Consider the following 20,774-nt stretch of genomic DNA (forward strand, 5'->3'; position numbering starts at 1 on the left):
AGAAAATGGAATCATCTTCTATTGCTAGTAGGAATATAAAGTGGTGTAGGAACCGTTACCATATGACAGAAATTCCACACAAACGAAGCTGTATATTTAAAATAGGTGAGTTATGTGGCGTGTTGATTATATCTCAATGAGACTGCTTAAAAAAATAAAGGCTAATAATAATGTGAAGCACCTTCGTTCAAGAGCCTTCCAGGAACAGAATAAAGATTAATATAGGCACACCATTATTAGTAAGAATGGGAGCACCAAAAGATGAGAATGGAGGTAGGTGTTAAAAGAGGGAAAGGTCTAGGCAGATCACAGTGGATGTTTGCAGTCTTGTTATATTATCTTTGACTTTTTCCAGTGGTTAGAAATAAACCATTCAAATAGAACACTCAGAATTTAAAATTGAAAACTATCACAATAGCACCCAAAAAATCTGAAATACTTAAGTATAAATCTAACAAAATATGTACAATATCTACAAGAGGAAAACAAAACTGGTCCATGTTCATGAATAGGAAGACTCAATATTCCTCCCAACTTGTTACGTCTCCCCAATTTGATCTTTAGAGTCAATGCAATCTCAATCATAATCTCAAGTTACCATGTGGATTTTAATGAACTGACTCTAAGTTACTTGGAGAGGCAAGAGACCCAGAAAAGACAACATAATAGTGAAAGAGAAGAACAAAGTTGGAGGACTGACATGACCTGACTAAAACTACTCAGGGCCTCCCCGGGGGCGCAGTGGTTGAGCTCTGGGTTGCGAAGCTGCCCGCAGCCTCTGCAGCGCCGGTTCAATTCCTGGCTGCCAGCAAGGGTCCCACATGGCGCACAGACCTCTCCTGCCACCCGCTGCTCCCCTCAGCAGTGTACTTCGGTCCTTCTGCCTGCTCTGCTCTGGCTCTGGTGAGTTCGCTCACCCTCCCGCGCTTCTGACTGTACCCAGTGCTTGTATAAATAAATAAATAAATAAATCTTTTTAAAAAAAAATTCACTACATAGCTATAACATCAAAACAAAGTGATACTGGCAAAAGTATAGACAAATAAATCAATGGGACATAATGGAGTTCCCAAAAATAAACCTACATAAACATAAGTTATCTTTGACAAAGGAGTAATGACAGTACAATGAAAAAAATAGTCCTTGCAACAAATGGTGGCGAAACAACTGGACATCCATGTGCAAGAAAAAAAAATCTAGCTGCAGACTTTACACTCTTCACAAATATTAACTCAAAATGGATCATAGAATTAAATGTTCAACACCAAAGGCATGACATATAGAAGAAGGAATTGAAAATTGCACTATATTAAATATAAAATACTTCAGTTCTACAAAAGACAAAGGAAAAGAATGAGAAGACAACCTCAGACTGGGAGAAAAAATCTTTGCAAATGACAAGTCTCGTATAGGATTATTGCTAGAATATGCAAAGAATTCTTAAAATTCAAGAAGAAGAAACAACCCAAATACAAAATAGACCAAGACTTTGACACCTTAACAAAGAAGATGGCAACAGATGGCAAATAAGCATATGAAAGATGGTAAATAACAGATGGCAGATAAGCATATGAAAGATGTTTCATGTATGTCATCAAGGCAATGCATTTTAAAACAGCAATGAAATACCTCTATTCACCTGTTATCGAATGGTCAAAATCCAGAACAATGACAACATGAAATGCTGGCAAGGTTGTGGCGCCACAGGAACTCTCCTTCACTGCTGATGTATATGCAAAATGGTACAACCACTTTGGAAGACAGTTTTACTTATAAAACTTAGTGTACTCTTACATGATCCAGCAGTTACACTTCTTGATATTCATTCAAATGAGTTAAAAACTTAACATCTACCAAAAACTTACATGTTTATGGCAGCTTCATTCATCGTTGGCAAAGCTTGGAAGCAATCAAGGTGTCCTTCAATATATGAATGGAAAAATAAACTGATATATCCAGACAACAAAATATTACTGCTAAAAAGAAAAATCAACTATCACGTCATGAAGAGACATGGAAGAACCTTAAGTGCACATTACTAAGTGAAAGAAACCAATCCAAAAAGACTACACATTGGATGATTCTAATCCTATGACATTCTGGAAAAGGCAAAACTGTGGAGGCAGTGAAATTCAGGATTGGGGAGAGAGAGGGATGACTAGGCAGAGCACAGGGGATTTTTAGGAAGTGAAAAAGCTCTGCTTGCAACTATACAGACACGTGTGTCATTATACTTTTGTCAAACCCGTAAACAATACACCACCACATGTGAATCCTCATGTAAACTATGGACTTTGGATGATTATGGTTTGTCAATGTAGTTTCATCATTTGTATCAAATGTACCACTCCAATGGGGGATGGTGGTTATAAGGGAGGCTGTGCTTGTGTGAGGCAGGGTGTATGTGGGAAAACTGCCTTTTGATTTTCCTGTGAACCTAAAACTGTTCTCAAAGCGTGACATCATCATCATAAAAAAAAGTCTATTAAAGAAACAAAACCAAGAAAACCTTTCCATATTTTTTAGCAGGAGAATATGATTAAGTATAAAAATCACTGTTCATTGCCAACATGTTTTCCAGTCCACTCTCGAAACATGATGTACCAACCTTTCAAATAGTACTAGTTAATAATTTACCTCTCTGTGAAATTCTGGCAAATGAATATTTATTTGCACAGAACTCAACAAAAGCACTAGTGGGCATTGGCTCCACAGAAGGCGCTGGAAGGAAAAAAAGAAAGGTATATGCGGTCCTTAAGCTGATTCCTTCTACCTGGGTTCTTCACACACAAATCCATCGTGGGCTCCGGCTGCATCCAGGCCCGCTAGCCCGGAGGCTGATGGACACAGGAATGTAGGTTAATGAACAGTTTTGTTTAGTGGAAGTAAACAGCTGTGGAGAATACAGAGGGATGGTTCTGAAATGAGTGAAAAACAATAAAACCATTTAATGAAGAATTTTAGTGCTTAATAGAATTTTAATGTTTGTTGTAGGAGGTAATAGTAAACCACAGTAGACTTTCTGAAGATTTTTTTTGAAGATTTATTTAAATCTGGGGTACAGGTCAGAGGTGGGGGGTGGGGTGAGAAGATTCACCAGGGAGCAGAACAGGCAGATTGACTAAAACACACTGCTGAGGGGAACAGTGGGCGAGACAGGAGAGGTCTGCTGCGCCATGTGGGTTGCTCCCTGGCCAACTGGGGATTGAACTCGTGTTGCAGAGGCTGCAGATAGCTTCACAGTGCTGTGCTTAACCCCTTGCACCACCAGGGAGGCCCCTTTTTGAAGATTTTTTAAAAGATTTATTATATTAACAAATTCTCCATAAAATAATGAATAGACTGAGATATTGTTGAAGATACTAAGCTTTATCTCAAAAATAATGAAAACATCAATTATTTTAAATGCAAATACAAATGAGTTAACGTTTTTCAAATGCCAGTTTAGTAAATGTTTTTAAACTTGCAAATATACATACAATATATCATTTTAACCATTTTACAATGTACATTCAGTGCAGCGGCATTAAGGGTGGTCACAATTTTGTGTATTTAGCACCATTATTGATTTCAGAATGTTTTCCACTCTGTACTCATTAAACATTAGCTCCCTGTTCCCCCATCCCCTGTAGCCTCTAATCTACTTTCCATTTTGTTATCCTGACTCTGGGCACCTCATTTATGTGGAATGAACATTTGTACCTTTGTACAACATTTGGAGATTATTTCACTTTGCGTTATGTCTCGTTCGTGTTGCAGCAAAGGTTAGGATTTCCACTGTCAAGGAGGCATCACCTACTGCGTGCATAGATTACATTTCATTTATTCCTTCATAGACCGATGGATTGTTTCAGATAAATGTAGACATTTATCTGATGAGAGACGTGATACAAATGCGTTCGAGGAGGGCTACTGCTTTTCCGAATGAGGCCTCAGGGTACACGATATTGTTTTCAAATATATGCATTTAATTATTTGAACAATTTTGGAAAGTTATAAAGAATAAAAAACACAGCTGTATAAAGAACAAATTATCCTTACTAAAAGGGAAAAGTCCACGAATGGGAAATGCTTAGAAAATCAAAGTTTGCTGGTTTTGTGGTCAGTGTTAGGGAAGACACAAATCTTATTAATCTCAAGTTTCAGCAAAGGAAATAAAGCCGAAACCAATCCCAGTTTTTTTTTTTTTCCAAGTAGAGGAACTCAGACCAGTCTTTGGCTGCCAGGTCACACCCCCTGCAAAAGATTTTGCTAGAAAATAAGCAGCCTGGACAGTTTGCGGACATCCAGGAGCTGAGAGGGAGCTGCCAGAAGTCACCAGTCCTGCTGTTATCATTTGTGTCACTTGCCTGTTTTACCTTTTTATATAGAAGAAAAATCACAGTGGGGGAAGGCTCCCTCCTGGCCCCACTTACCTCCCCATTATTGGGAATTTGTTGCAACTAAACCTCAAGGATGTCTGTACATCTTTCTCCAAGGTAAGGGGTCTCACTCTGGGGTGGTCCCCCCAGAGAAGGGGGTCATTTTCAGGCTCTGCATCTTGGGCCCTTGCATGTTGGTGTCTTACCCAGATTCCTCACCCAACTCTGAGGCACTTTTGGGCATTCAGTTCTGTGTTAGACAGAGCCTCTTTTTTTCTGGACCAGTTTCCATCAGAGCAGAGAGTAAGACACATTGACCTGACTGGAGATATAGGTTGAATTCTATGTATGAGAAAATTCTGGGGTCAGAACATATTTTAATTGAAAGACTTCCAGTCCCCTCAGCCTGTAACCAAAACGCTTGTACCAAAAGGCAAGCCGAGAAAATGTAATGAATACTCTTTTTTATTATTATTATTACTGGTTCATACTAAATGCTCTACAGGGAACTATGTGACCCTTCTTCTAAAGAGTGATTCCTGCTCTTCCCTCCCCAATATCTTGCTCTGACACAGCCAGCTCTGCTACCTTGACTTTCACACTCTGGGAAAAGAAGCTTTCACCATGAGTTTATCATGTCTTTGAATAGATGAATAAGGAAAATGTGGTGTGAAACACATACACACACACATACACTCACTCACACACAGAGAGGAATATTATTTGCCCTTAAAAAAAGGAAGGAAATCCTGTCACTTACAAAAGCATGGATGAAATTGAAGGGCATTATGCTAAGTGATTCAAGCCAGACCCAGCAAGAAAATGCATGATCTCACCTGCCAGTGGCCTCTGAGATAATCTGACACAGAAGTAGAGAGCAGAATGGTGGTTGCCAGGGGCTGGGAGGAGGAGGAATTGGGGTGATGTGGTCAGTTCTGCTGTGAAGAGGAATGTCATTTTTCAGGAGCAGGAAGGGAATAGAATCTAGCAGAGAGGTTGGGGAATAGGACATTTTGTAGGAGCATGGAGAGTCATTTACATTTAAGAAGCCTACAGCCATGAGTACAGCTGCAGGTAAGTGAGCAGGTACTACAGCTGACGCTTATGGAAAGTCTACTCCTATTATCTCTGTGAAATGAGGAGCAGCATCATTAGCTGAGGGTGAAGCTGGGACAGGAGGACCTGGCAGTTTGTACCCCAAAATACAGACACACTCATTCAGAGGAGCAAAAGAAGTACAGATCATCTTCTGGGACAGAGAAAGGAGGTAATAATGGCAAAATTCTCTACCATCTAAGTGGAAATTGAGAAAAAAGGAAAGGCAGAAAAACTAGGTAGCAAGTTTTGCTTGTTGAAAGATGGAAGATCATTATAAACTGGACTTTTTAAAAATGTATTTTTAAATGTAATTTTGTTTTCAGTAATTTGCTTAGCACTTGAACATGTTTCCATACTAATATATATCCTCCTATAATTAATTTTAAATGACTGCTTTGAATTCAATTGCTTGGATGTAAAATAAGTTTGCAAACCAATTCCCCATTATTGGCTGTTTTTACACTATTATTCTTCTTGAAACAATGCTATCTTTTTTTTTTTTATAACTGCTTAGTGAGCTGTCCTCCAAGCCCTCACACTCACTGCTTCCTTCTAATCTTTAATTTTACCTCCTTAGAGACCCCTGATGTCTCTATTTTATTAACTTCTCCTGTTATCATCCAACATAGTACACTATATCAATGTCACAGAATTGTGCTCTATTTGGGTTGCAAACGTTGTTTGCTTGTTTACTGTCTGTGACTTTCACTAGACTGAGCTCCCTGAGGCCTCCAGGATTGTGCAGGGCCGGTACAATTTAGGTGCTTGGTAAATATTTGCTCAAAGGTTGCATGTTATCTATCAATGAAGGGAAAAAGGAATCCATGACAATAATTCATGACTCCATTTAAGTTCCTAAATGGAATTGATGGAGCAAAGGCTAAACCACATGTAAATTATTACTTAATTTCTACCCAAGCCTTCAGCGGAGAGATTTCACAAGCACACTCACAGCAACTTGCATCTCTCTCCAGTTGGCCAACAGCATGGTCCTGTCTATACTCTATCTTGGATCCAAACCCACTGTGGTCTTATATGGATATGATGCAGTGAAGGAAGCTCTGATAGATCGGGGTGAAGAATTCCTTGACAGATCTTATGTTCCCATTGCTGAGGAGACCCTAAAAGGAAATGGTAAGTTCAGAAAAAAATACATTTAATTTTCTTTGGCAACTAATTAGGTGCTATGACACCGCAGCTCCATTCTGTGCTAACTATGCACAATTAGCACAACTCCGGGGCTTAAAGACATTGTTCAATGACAACCACAAGTTCAGGGGGCACCAGATCATCCACATTTCTGAGTAAATGATGAAAAATTTAGGGGTTCCTGTCACCCCCCCACCCCTTGAGTTCAATAATTTGCTAGAATTACAGAACTCAGAAAGGTGCTATACTTACAATTACAGTTTTATTCTATTAAGGATGCAAATGAAGAGACTTGTAGGATGATGTCTCAGAGGGTCCCAGCTTTAGAGCTTCTGCAGCCTCTCCCTAGGAATCAGAATGTGCCATTTCCTCTTGATCGATTGAAGTATTTGCCAACCAGAAAGCTCACCTGGGCTTTTTGTTGCCTTGAGTTGTTCGAGGAGTTTCTAGGTGAGCATAAATGAGTCATTGGCCACATGGTGGAAACTCAGTCTCTCGCCCCCTCCCCTCTCTGGAAATCAGTAGATTGGGGCAATATCACTTGACTGAAAGCTCCAAATTTCTAAATATACAATTGGTTTTTCTGGCAAGGCCACCTTGAGACCATCTAGGGAGCCATCATGAGTCACCACCTTATCCTAAACTTAGGAGTGACCCCAGAAGTCCACCATGAATAGCAAAGAGACTTTCAACACTTGGGAAATTTCAATGGCTTAGAAGCGCCCTCTGGCATGCAAGGACAAAGACCAGACAAACCCTTCTGTGATGTAACATGCTCTGGTACCTCCATGGAGATGAACATCAAGAACTGACCAGTTCCTTGTAAATCTGCAAACATGAGCGGCATAGAGAACAGTCTGGGAACCTTGTGAAATAAAAATTACTGCCCAGGGGACTTGAGGTTTAGATGACTGGAGAAGCCATGCCTGGGGTGTCATTTCACATGCTGCAAAGGCTGCAGTAGCACAGTGACAGCAAGAGAAGGGTGGTGAGGTATAGACATTACTTCTAGGGGTGCTGGGGGAGGTGTGTGGGTTCAAAGTGCACTGCAGTGGTCCTCCTCACGTTCTTGGTCCTCAGTTGTCAAGAGGCTCACAAATCACTCAAAACAAACATGTGCTGCCTCTTTCTTTATAGTATCAAGTACTACACAGTAAAAAGACCCAGGAGAACCTGAAAGATCCCACAGACTTAAAGTTATCAAATTGCAAGTCCCAATGAAACAGAAACTTAATTGTTCTCAAAGCTTATTTATTAATCATTAATACAATGCAATGGATAAATGACAAGAGAGAAGTGATTTTCGGTCTCTCTCACACAAGTTCAGGACGCATCTGTTCACCTGAAGAAACCACAAAACTTTTCCTCTACTGCTTCCCTTTTTCCTAAATAAGTTGATCATTACTGGTTTTGTGTGAATTTAAAAATTAAACTTCTTTGTAATGCGTTTCCCATCCTGGGTGATCTGTTTCTCTTTGCTTGTCCCAAGAACCATTCCCTCAGCTCCCCTGCTTGCCCCTGGTTCCTGGTGTCATTCATGCCACTGGTTTAATATCCCCTACTCCTGTGACAGCTGGATCTGGCTGGGATCAGCCAAAGCAGGGCAGGGCAGGGCAGGGCATGAGGTCAGTGTGTGAAAGGAGAGAAGCCACAGGTCCCTCCTTTCTGCCTCAATGGCTTCCCTCCTATGAGTTGAGGTGTCCTGTGGCTCTAGCTCCTTCAGGACTGCATGGGGTGTCTGGCTCTGCCTTGTAGGTGGCCCCTGAGTTCCAGAGCCAGCAGCTCCTCCCTGTGCCTCCTCCTTGTTGTCAGCAGCCGCTGAGGCAGGGGATGGCTGCGGGCGGTCTAGTAGTTCCTGGTCTGCCTCTCAGCATTTCCATCACCTAAAACCCAATTCCCTGGGTTAAATTTCCTCTGTTTTAAATATTTAGAGAGGTTTCTGTTTTCCTGGTTGGACTCTAACTGATAAACCCACTGCCCACAGGATCATCCCCAGTGCCCGACCCCGCATACGCCTTTCAGTTACTGTCCTGGATCCCCCACCTTGTAACAGCCACGCTTGTCTAAAGAGACATTCACAGTGACTAATTTTCCCTTAGAAAACTATCTTGAGAAATAATCCATGATATGGGGACAATTTTAAGTCAGAATGATCCCAGAAGTAATAGTTTTAGAATCTGGCATATAAAGATCAGTGAAAATTTATTCAATATGTGAAAGAATAAATGAACAGCAAAAACAACAACAACAACAACAACAACATAGTAACAATCAAATGTCCAATGTAAGGATTAAAAAAATTACCAAATTTATAAATATTCCTTTTGATTTAAAGTTGATATTAAAACATCATTCAAAATTTGAAAAGATGAAAATATTCCAAGGATCCACTAATAATTACTAATAAGTATTAGCTGTTCTAATAATTGGATTATAGTTGAATTGAGTGGTTATTATAACAGTTAATGTTTGTTATTTCTTATGAGCCATGAACTGTACTAAGAGTTTCACATATTTTTACAATATTTAACTGACACAACAGTTTCAAGAGGAAGATATATAGGAAGATATATTTTATTTCCATTCTTTAAAAATTTTTTTAAAGATTTATTTATGTATACAAGAGTTGGGGTACAGGCCAGAGGTGTAGGGGGTGAGAGGATTCACCAGAGACAGAGCTGGGAACAAAACAGGCAGACTGATGAAGTGCACTGCTGAGGGGAGCAGCGGGTGTGGCAGGAGAGGTCTGCTGCGCCATGTGGATAGCTCCCTGGCCAGGGATTGAACACATGTCGAAGTGACTGGTGATAGCTTGATAAGAGATTTTGAGATGACTCTTAGAGGGTAGCTAGAAACCCAGCAAAGCAAATAGGGTGGGGGCAGACTTGTGAGCAAAAGGGAGAGAATGAGCAAAATGAGGGCGCAAAACAATGTCGGATTTAATGAACAGCTGTGATTGGCCCTTAAGCTCCAAAGTTGGAGTGGGGGAGAGGATGGTGAGGAGGCTGAGAGTTTAAAAGGCGAGTTTAAAAGGCATCAGGGGGCCTCCCCGGTGGCGCAGCGGTTGAGCGCTGGGTTCCGAAGCTGCCCGCAGCCTCTGCGGCGCCGGTTCGATCCCTGGCTGCTCCCCGGCCACCGGAGGAGGGTCCCACATGGCGCGCAGACCTCTCCTGCCGCCCGCTGCTCCCCTCAGCAGTGTACTTCGGTCCTTCTGTCTGCTCTGCTCCCCGCTCTGGTGAATTCTCTCACCCTCCCGCGCTTCTGACTGTGCCCGGTGCTTGTATAAATAAATAAATATTAAAGGAAAAAAAAGAGATGGCGAGCATTTTTCCACTTAAAAAAAAATAATAAAAAAAAAATAAAAGGCATCAGGATGAGACCTTGGGAATGCACTGAATGCTTTTTAGCGTTAGCATGACTGTCCCAGTATTTGATTTTGAGTAGTCCGGAAATGCTGGATTTAGAGGAGGGAGAGGGGAAAGTGGTTTGAAGATAACTGTGACTTAGAGTTCCTTTGCTCCTCCGTATTCAGTTCAGGTTGACAGTGGCTGTAGTAAATTTGGAGGAAAATAGAGACATAAACCTCATATTGATTTGCTTTGAAATTGCTTATCCTCTAATAGAGAAAATCACATAAAGAAGTAAATCACAAGTTAGAGAGAGATGAAGTGTGAAAACGGTCAGGAAAAGGTTTTGTGACATTGCACACCATTTTTGACCAATTTTACCAAAAGCAGGGGGTCCTTCCCCTATGGTGGTTGGTTTTGTTTTGTTTTGTTTTTCCCTCCACTACACAATAGTACACGATAAAATATGGAGCTTATTAAGGAGTGAGGGGGTGTGGTCATAGACTCTGATAAGCCACTGCCTTCTTCTTAACTCGTAACTATTAACTCTCTCATTGGTTTTTCTGGCAGGAGAAACACAACCCAAAGTTCATGAAGAAATTGACCATGTGATTGGACATCACCAAATCTCCTGAATGAAGGACAAGATGAGGCTGCCTTATACAGAGGCCGTGTGTTGAATGAGATACAAAGGTATGTCAACGTTCTTGGTTTTGTTTTTTTTTTTTTTTACCCCATGCTGTGACCAGGAACACGAAATTCAGACAATATGTCATCCCCAAAGTGAGCTGATTCTGGCAAAGCTGATGGATAAGTGGGGTGCATGGTACTTTGCTGGGGCCTGTGGGAGCCTTCTCAGTTTTATGGCAAGAACAGAGACAGTTGAGAGTCAGGAGAAGAACACAAGTTCGGAGTCCCATGGCCTGGGTTTGAACTCTGTCACTGCCTGCAGTGCACCTCCTGGCCATTCTTTCACCTCTGTGGCCCCTCTCTGCCTTTCTGGAATAGGGGAGGCTGACTGGGGTTTCCAAGGTCCTTTTCCACTCTCACGTAAAATGCATTAAGGGAACAGTGATTACTGTTAATGAGAATTTCATGGGAACCAAAATCTGAGTTTTCAATGATGGATTAAAAAAGAAATGGAAAATTTGTCTGCAGCACTGAGGTACTTGAGCCAGTGTCATCCTCTTTATCTTGGGTTATTCTCTCCTCCCAGGACTCACATTTGGGACATTGCTGCCCCTGACGGTTACAACTGTAGAGCAGTTAGCATTGACCAAGAGTGTTTACATGCACACTGGGGTTGAAGCCAGTCTTCTCTGGTGATTAAGGGATTAGGTTTTACATTTAAACAGTCCCAGAGCACAGAAGAGGGACAAAAGGTGCCAAGCATGGCCAATAAAGAAACTACAAAACAGAAGCAGCCCCCACCCTCACTTACAGATGTCAGTGCAAAAGTCTATTAACACATAGGTCCAGCCTCACATTCCAAATACTACCCCACCAACATGGAAGAAAATCAGGAACCCAGGGCTGGGCTAATACCAGCAAATGTAGTTTAATAAAGTTTGCCACATAAATAGAAATTAGGGGGAAAATCATACAATCATTTCATCCATATATAAAATGCTTTTGATACTATTCCATGTGCATACTTAATTTTAAAACGCTTAATAGAACAGGAATAGATGAGACCTCTTTAGCCAGAAGAAACCTACTTCCCAAATCATGTCTACTGATGAAAGATCTAGAGTATTCAACTTATTTTCAGATAAAATTGCAAACATTAACTGCCTAGAAAATGTTTTTAATTAAATTTATTGACTTCTTTATTTTTTTATTTTATTTTTATATTCCCCATACAATTGCAACCCCCTTATTTTGAGTTCTTTAGCTCCTCCAATAATTCTTGACATTCTCAGGAATGTCAAGACCAAGCAAAGACTACCCACAATTATCAGCTAGAATTATAAAAAGGTAACAAGAGAGGGAATGCTAACAAGGAGTCCAATTTATATGTCATCATTGTCCCTGGAAAACACAAGAAAATTAACTGAAACACCATTGCAAAAATAGAATTATGCAGTGATAGGAAATAATTTCTCATTAAAAAAAAAACCAATTGCCTCCTTATGTAATAAAACTAAAGCTATATGTAATAAAACTAAAACTGTATAAAAATTAAACCATTTTTAATGTAATAAAGCAAAGTTTTCATTAATAAAACAGAGGTAAAATATTTAGGAATAAACTTAACAAGAAATTGCAAGATCTATGGAAAGAAAACTTTATTTATTTATTTATTTTACACCACCATAACTGTGAAGGTGGCTTTGCTTCTAATACTGGAACAGAGAGAATAGTTATTATAAGGTACCAATAATAATTAACAGATGCCCTATCTCACATTTATCATTTGTGATGCCATAGAGACATTGTAATAGAATTTATGAAATTTCAAGCCTCCTGTGATTTATCATTTTCATTTTATGAAAAATGTATTCAACTTATTTTCAGATAAAATTGCAAACATTAACTGCCTAGAAAATGTTTTTACTTAAATTTATTTATTGACTTCTTTATTTTATTTTTTTAATTTTATTTTTATATTCCCCATACAATTGCAACCCCCTTATTTTGAGTTCTTTAGCTCCTATTAATTCTTTGATCTCCTGCATTTCTTTTACTTCCCTCTTTAGGGACTCAATTTCATTCTTCTGATCATTGATTATTTTTCCCTTATCATTGTTTTCCTTTATGACTTCTGTCAGTTTTTTAATCACAGCAATTTTAAATTCTCTTTCTGGAAGGCTCAGAAGTTCTTCCAAGTTACTGTTGTTGCAATCTGGTTGGTGGTTTTCTTTTTGTGGTGTGCCTTTTTCCTGAGGAGTTGCTCGGTTGCATGTAGTTTTTCTACTCCCTACTGCCTGTTTTCTAATTTGCCATATGCCTTGGGACACTGTGTTGCTGGTACTGGCCGGCATCTTTTTGGTGTGCTCTTTGTGGGGTTTGGGAACTGGCGGTCTAAATGAGTCAAATACTGTTATGCCAGAAGTCTAGTGAGGCAGTGGTACTTTGAGTATGTTAATTGTCGCTGTCACAGAATATTTCCTCCTTCTGTGTTTAATTAGAAAGGTGTGTCTTGAAGTCCCACAAACTTCCCTGGAGGTGGGGCAGATGGATTACACTCTGGGTTCCAAATCACTGGATTCCTCTCTGGTTTCTAACTTCCTGCCAGGCGGGACCAGGCTTGTGGGGGCCTTCAGCTCACCTCTGATTGCACAGGGAACCTTTTCCTTCTGGTTCCACAGGGAGGCTTCTGCCAGTTTCAAGCAGTCTTTATTGAAGAAAGGTCCCTATTCTAAAGTGGCGATGTGGGATGCACTCCCCTGCACGCCCAGTCTGCCCCAGCGGTGGGTGCCTGCTCCCCTCTGAGCTCGGACTGCTGGCCAGAAGGGGGCCTGGCGTCCGGCGAACTTCCCAGCTCACCTCTGGCTCCTCCGGGGGCCTTCTGCTGGTTTCAAGCAGTCTTTACTGAAGAAAGGTCCCTGTTCTAAAATGGCAATGTGGGACGCACTTCCCTGCACCCCACCCGGTCTCCAACCCTCTTATTTTGAACCCTATCCCTCCTTTCCCTGCCCCCCACCCCCTAAAGAGTGTCTCTGGTTCATAGTTGTTTGTTGATTTTGATATTTTCTTTCTTATAGTTATTCTTTTTCCTGGTCCCTTATTTAAGTTTTCTAAATTCCTGCTATGAGTGAGACCATCTGGTATTTTGGAAAGAAAATTTTTAAATGTTGATAAGAGACATAAAATTTTTGAATAAATAAAACATTTATTTTGTGTTTAAATCAGAAGATGGCAGTTATCCCAAAATTAATCCATACATTTATAGGATCTCAATGAAAATATCAACTAGAATTTTGGGGAAATAAATAGATTTTTTAATTTTGAAATGGAAAATTAAAGATAAAAAATAGTCAGGGACAGATCCTACCAAATATTGCAAGATAATATAAAGTCATAATCATTAGAGTATAATTCAGATTCTTGAGTAGATAGATTTACTAGAAAAAAGTCTAGAAATAAACTTAATTATATATATAAACCTAGTACATGATAGATAAAGGTGCCTTTATCATTTTGACCTAGAGGAAAAATAGAAATTATTCAATAGAGGGTGAAAAACTCTGAGAAATGTTAGGGGAAAAAAAAGAATAGTAAAAGAACTACATAAAAATAAAAAATGAATTAAAAGGTAGGCTTTATGACCAGATAGAACTTGGCTCAAATTAATTTTTTAATTTTTTTCTAACTCTTACACCTTACACCTATTATAAAAATTTACTAGGGATTAAAGCAATGATTTTTTTAAAAGGATTTAAGAATGACAAAAGGCTTTCTAACATTGACCAGAGAAGAGTAAGTTGGTCATACATTTGAAAATGAATGAATTTAGTTACATGCAAAAAAGAAAAATCTGCCTTGGAAAAGAAAGAGTAAAAAAATAAATGGCAAACTGAAAGTTTTGTGTAGTTCATAAGGTGAAATGACTAATTACTGAAAAGTAAAATGAGCTATAGTTATTATGAACAAATTCCCAAACAATAGATTCAGCACAAAGAAAACAATATAAAATGAGTCAAAGTAATTACAGATGGCGTTTAATGTGTAAAATATACTGATGCAATAAAGTATATTAAAAAAATTATAAAGAAACATGTTTTTACTTGTCATACCTGGTAGCATATTTATGGCTAGTGGTATAATGTGGCCTGACCTCTAGAGAAGACAGTGTAGCAGTATCTATCAAAATTTTAAAATATGCCATTTGAAGCACTATTCCACTACTGTGAATTTATGCTTTCTGTATATTTTCCCCAAAATAAGAATATTCATTGCAGCAATATGTGTGATGTTTGTGATATGTTGAAGACTGGAAAATCCCTGAATGTTCCTTTAAAAAGAAACATGTTTTTTCACATCCTACCAGGTGTGACAAATAAAAACATGTTTCTTTAAATTTTCTTTATTTCTATAAAGTGAAATACTTAGCAAGGTTATTTGAAAATAGCAAGGGGGCGGTATGTATGTGTGTAGCTTTCCCCCTGCAAGTCTATAAGCGATTGCCCAGAAGAGTATCATAAGCTGGGGGTGGAGGCCACGTCCAGGAACCCAGGTGCTTGAGTTCTGGAAAAGGAGAAAAACTTCTTTTTAAAAACTTATTTTCATTTTATACTTTTGTACTTTTTTTGGTATTTTACATTTGCATGTGCACCTATCGTCTACCTCACTAATTTTTAGATAGTGTTTAAGGAAATACAAGATTAAGGAAAAATGAAAAAAGGGAAGATTTCATGTAAAAAGGTGGGCTTTCTGACCAGATAGAAAGTGGCTCAAATTCTAATTATGCCACTCGCTAAAACTATACCCCCAAGTAACCTCGATTTCTTCATTTATACAATGTGAACCAAAAGAGAGCCTACTGGATGTGCTTAAAGGGAGAATTAAATAATATTTTGACCAATTAAGTAGTGTCAGGTAAATACAAATCATCCCATATATTGATAAAGGGTAGTGATCTTTATCCTGTCATTTAAGCCCCATGAAAATCTTTTTATGAGAAAGGAAGGAAACTTGTTTTTGTTACCATGCCCCATTTTACAAGTGAGAGAAGTTGGGTTTGATTCAACAGATTCAAGGCTTAATATCTCATTTTCTTCCATTGTAGCTGAATTCAGAAATAAAAATAATTGTGAAAAAGTAAGCTCTTCCAATTTGAGGCAATTGCAGTAAATTTCATGTCTAGACGATATGGGCCTCAAAACCCAGTTTACCAGCAATTAACCATAGCACCCTGTTTCCCCAAAGAATCATCCTATTACTTGATGAAAGATACTGTACATTTGGTATCTATAAAATAGCCACAACTTGAAACAATAATGCATCAGGCAAATTTAAGAGTGCTCAGGTCTTCTCAACCCATTATTAAGAGTGGTGGACTCGTCTATGTATCAGGGACAAGCATGATGGAATTTCACTCCACTCTCCATTTCTTGATTCCAGGGCACTACTGTATTTCCAGTACTGTCTTCGGTCTTGTTCAATTACAAGAAATTTCCTAACCCAGAGAAATTTAACCCAGGCCGCTTTTTGGATAAAAATGACAGCATCAGGAAATTGGACTACTTCTTGCCTTTTTCCCTTGGTAAATACAAATAATCCACCCAAATCATGCATATATACATTTTGGACAGTTTTTAGCTTCACTGAACTGTGGCATAACTGATCCACTGATGCACAAACTGTTGTTTGTACCTCCAGATCTGGATGGAGCCATTTAAGTCTGCACACCACTAGAATGAGGTAAGTCTCCCAGGGAAACTTTTGTTGTTTGGTGATTGGGAATAATGCCATTTTTTAAAAGATTTATTTATGTATGCATACAAGAACTGGGGTACAGGCCAGAGGTGCTGGGTGAGAGGATTCACCAGAGACAGAGTGGGGCACAGAACTGGCAGATTGACTGAAATACACTGCTGAGGGCGAGGCAGGAGAGGTCTGCTGCGCCATGTGGGCAGCTCAAACTCATGCTGCAGGGGCTGCGGATAGCTCCACAGTGCTGTGCCCAACCCCCTGTGCCGCTAGGGAGGCCAGAATAATGCCAATGTTTAAAGTAAACAAAGTAAGTAAATGCAATCTGAATGTCACACATTGCCAGGTGATAAAGGGACCTGTTTTGGTACACACTTGTCTTTTTATCTCCCCTTTGTAATATGTATTAACTTTTCCAAAACAAAATGTACGTATTTTTTCTTCTTTTGAAATGATTATTATTTTATTTTTTTGTTTTTTTATTTTTATTATTATTTTTTAACTTTATTTTTGTATTCCCCATACAATTGCAACCCCCTTATTTTGACCCCAATTCCTCCTTCCCCCCCCCCAATAGTGTGTCTCTGGTTCATAGTTGTTTGTTGATTTTGATATTTTCTTTCTTATAGTTATTCTTTTTCCTGGTCCCTTTTTTAGGTTTTCTAGATTCCTGCTATGAGTGAGACCATCTGGTATTTTTCTTTTTCTTTCTGGCTTATTTCGCTGAGCATGATCCCTTCCAGTGCCATCCATGTTGCTGCAAATTGCATGTGTTTATCTTTTTTGATTGCTGAGTAATATTCCATGGTATATATGTACCACATCTTCTTGATCCAGTCATCTATTTTTGGGCATTTGGGTTGTTTCCAAAGCTTAGCTATTGTAAATAGTGCTGCCATAAACATAGGGGTGCAGGTGCTCTTTGGAATTAATGTTTCTGTGTCCTTTGGGTAAATACCTAGGAGTGGAATTGCTGGATCATATGTAAGCTCTATCTTCAGTAGGTTGAGGAATCTCCACACAGCTTTCCATAGTGGTTGGACCAGTTTGCACTCCCACCAGCAGTGCAGAAGAGTTCCTGTTTCTCCAAATCCTCGCCAACATTTGTTGTTGCTAGTTTTTTAAATATGTGCCATTCTCACTGGTGTGAGATGGTATCTCATTGTAGTTTTGATTTGCATTTCCCTGATTGCGAGTGATGTTGAACATTTTTTCAATATGCCTGTTGGCCATTTGTATTTACTCTTTGGAGAAGTTTCTTTTTAGCTTTTCTGCCCATTTTTTGACTGGATTATTTACCAGTTTGTTGAGTCTCATCAGCTCTTTGTAGATTTTTGTGATCAGTCCTTTATCATTACTGTTGTGTGCAAAAATGTTCTCCCAGTCGGTGGGGTTTCTCTTTGTTTTGGTTATTGTCTCTTTTGCTGTGCAGAAGCTCTTTAATTTGATGTAGTCCCAGCTGTTTATTTTGCCTTCATTATCACTGCGTTGGGTGATGTGTCTGTAAAGATGTCTTTGAGGTGCATGTCATGTAGTGTTTTGCCTATATTTCCTTCTATATATTTTATGGTTTCAGGTCTTATGTCTAGTTCTTTAATCCATTTTGAGTTGGTTTTTATGCATGGTGTGAGGTAGTAGTCAAGTTTCATTCTTTTGCATGTAGCAAAACAGTTTTCCCAGCACCATTTATTGAACAAACTTTCTTTGCTCCAGTGCATATTCTTTGCTCCTTTGTCAAAGATTAGTTGACCATAAATCTGTGGGTTTATTTCTGAGTTTTCAATTAACTATTATTAATGTCCTGATTCTTACTTTCAGAAGCCGTTAAAGAGACTTTGGCCTCTTCATCTTCTTTCTTCCCCTCTGAAATCCAGAGCCCTACATACCCCTGCATCGCAGTTACCATTTCCCATAAGGTCTTAGTGACAACTCGGGGCTGCTGTCCATTTTTCCTTCAATCTGGAAGCACATTGGTTAGAATAACCATGTGGTTCCTGTGCTTTCATGAAACCACAGAAGTATTGCCTTGTAGCCAAGGGTCTGTGAGTTCATCCTGTTGGGGCATTCACTGTAGGCTCCATGTTGTTGGAGCAGAATAGGGAGCTCTACATTGCGCTAAGTTTCCATGTTTGCTGTGTCTGAACCAAGAAAAAGAGTGACACAAATTTCTATAGAAATTATGATTCCATGAAAGATTTTGAGGAGATGAGGAAAGCTGGTATTTTTCAGAGTGCAAAGAGACTTTGGAATATGAAAAATATCTTTGGGTCAACTTCCATAGAAGTTTGTCATTGACCTGTGTGAGCATTTGGGCTAAGGAAGAGTTTCTCTTGATAAATAAATGGTTGACACATTTTATAAGAAAAGACAACCTAGATTTGGTTGTACCCATTCTTTTCCTTGTTATCTTATGCACTCATTTAATTAGCATTTTCCAAAATTATTTCAAACTACAATAATAATACATGCTAAGCATTAAAAAATAAGTGGAAAATGTAGAATAGCAAAAAAAAAAAATTTCTGCAATTTCATCCTATGGAGAGAATCTGTTAATATTTTATTGTATATACTTCTCACAATTTTCTAGATATACATGATACATGTACATTTTAAAATAAAATTTGGTGCTTTCTGTACAATCTGTTTAATAACCTGCTTTCACACATGTGGTACAATAAAAGACAGTCTACCGATCTTCCATATAGAAATTTTTAGGGTGCATTGTTTGATAGAAACACAAGGATTTATTTTATCAATCTTTTATAGATGGATACTTGGTGTCCACCTAATCCATTACTGTCATAAATAAATGCTGCAAGTGACATCATCATAGGTGAATCTGATTTCTATAGATAAATCCATGGAGAATTACTGAGTTAAAGAGTGAAAATTCCTTTAGAGGGTTTTGACAGTTATTAACAAATGTTCCTCTAGAAAAACTATACCCATGTATTGTGTCCCACAGTTTAGAACTTTCTCTTTTCAGTTATGGGATATAATTGTATTAGTATTTGAGCATTAAGGACCAGATAATGGCAGATGTTTCTTCCTCCCAGGGGAACAGTCCTGTGCAGGAGAGGGCCTGGCTCGCGTGGAGCTATTCTTGTTCTTCACTGCCATTCTGCACGGCCATTCTGCACTATGAAACTCTAGGTAGGTACTATGGCACGAGTTCGATCCCTGGCCAGGGAGGTGACCCACATAGCGCAGTAGACCTCTCCTGTCTCGCCCACTGCTCCCCTCAGCAGTTTATTTCAGTAGATCTGCCTGTTCTGCTCCCCACTCTGTCTCTGGTGAATCCTCTCACCCCCCACATTTCTGGCCTGTACCCCAGTTCTTCTAAGCATAAATAATTAAATCTTAAAAAAAATAGTTTCTCTTCTGTTTTAAATATCACCTATGACAGAAACCCTATTTCCTGAGACCTGATGGATGAGGCAACATCACCACATCCCTTGACATGAAGGAGCTGCATCCTGAGAACTGCCAAGGTCACAGACACTGTTTTCCTACCCTTTGTAAGCCAGGTGTTGGCAGAACCAAACCAGGCCTTCAGGAGGCCTTAATTGAGCAAAGAGTGCAACCTTCCCTCTTTCTCTGACTTTGAAGATACATTGATTTTTCTGTAGCTTCTCAAAATAGAGAAATTAATATAATGGCATATGTATATGTATATTTTTTCCTATTTAAGTTGAAAGCACATATAATTTCTATCACATTCAGAAAATAAATCCTTATTTCCACAATAGATTTTTCTTGTGTGTTTATCTTTAAGTCTCTAAAATTTCTTGCCTCAAGCCATGGGAGACCCCCATGGTAACCTCTTATCACAAACCTCACCCTGCCCACACCACCTCTGGTTTACACTGGCCCAGGGACCTCCTTGGGTAGGAAGTCACACCATGTTCACAGTGAGGATTCAGACGGGATAGCTGTGTCTTGTTCAGAAGATGGCCAGGGTGGGATATGGGTTGGAGAAATAGGACAAGTTGCAAGGAATGATTGAGCATCAGCAAGAGGACAGTGGCCTGGAGAAGAGCAGTCAGGATGCTGGGAGCAGTGGTTGTCGGGAAAGGACGGTTCAGATCCAGAACTTGGTGTCTGCTTGTCTTGCTGAGACGAAATTGAAGAAATATCATCATGAGCAAGACCCTCAATTTGAACAAGTCAGACTCAATTTCCTCATCTATAAAATAGAGGTTGCAGCGTCCTTTTTCAGACTGGTCATGAAAATTAACTAAGTGAATGTTGAGTTAGTACAAAATCATTCTCCAAAAATAGCTTCTGTCATCCTGAGCTTCTCCTCCTATGAAAGTACTCAGAAGGCTGAAGCTGAGAGTGAGTTCCCTTCTCTCATCAAGATGATGGAAAAAGGATGTTTCCCCCTTATGGAAACCAAGCAAGAGGGTCTTCATGACAAATGCTTAGAGATCCTGACAAGTGT

At 39.3% G+C, this 20,774-nt stretch overlaps 1 pseudogene across 1 annotated transcript; it reads left to right on the forward strand.

Moving 5' to 3' along the window:
• The first annotated feature begins 245 nt into the window (after positions 1-245).
• LOC311178194 (cytochrome P450 2C44-like) lies at positions 246-19,475 on the forward strand (annotated as a pseudogene). Its single transcript has 6 exons — positions 246-273; positions 4,291-4,478; positions 6,379-6,593; positions 10,526-10,738; positions 16,022-16,163; positions 19,387-19,475. The product of its transcript is annotated as a cytochrome P450 2C44-like (transcript).
• The last annotated feature ends 1,299 nt before the right edge of the window (positions 19,476-20,774 follow it).

This window comes from Talpa europaea (genome assembly GCF_964194135.1).
Source record: "Talpa europaea genome assembly, chromosome: 10".
Lineage (NCBI taxonomy): Eukaryota > Metazoa > Chordata > Mammalia > Eulipotyphla > Talpidae > Talpa > Talpa europaea.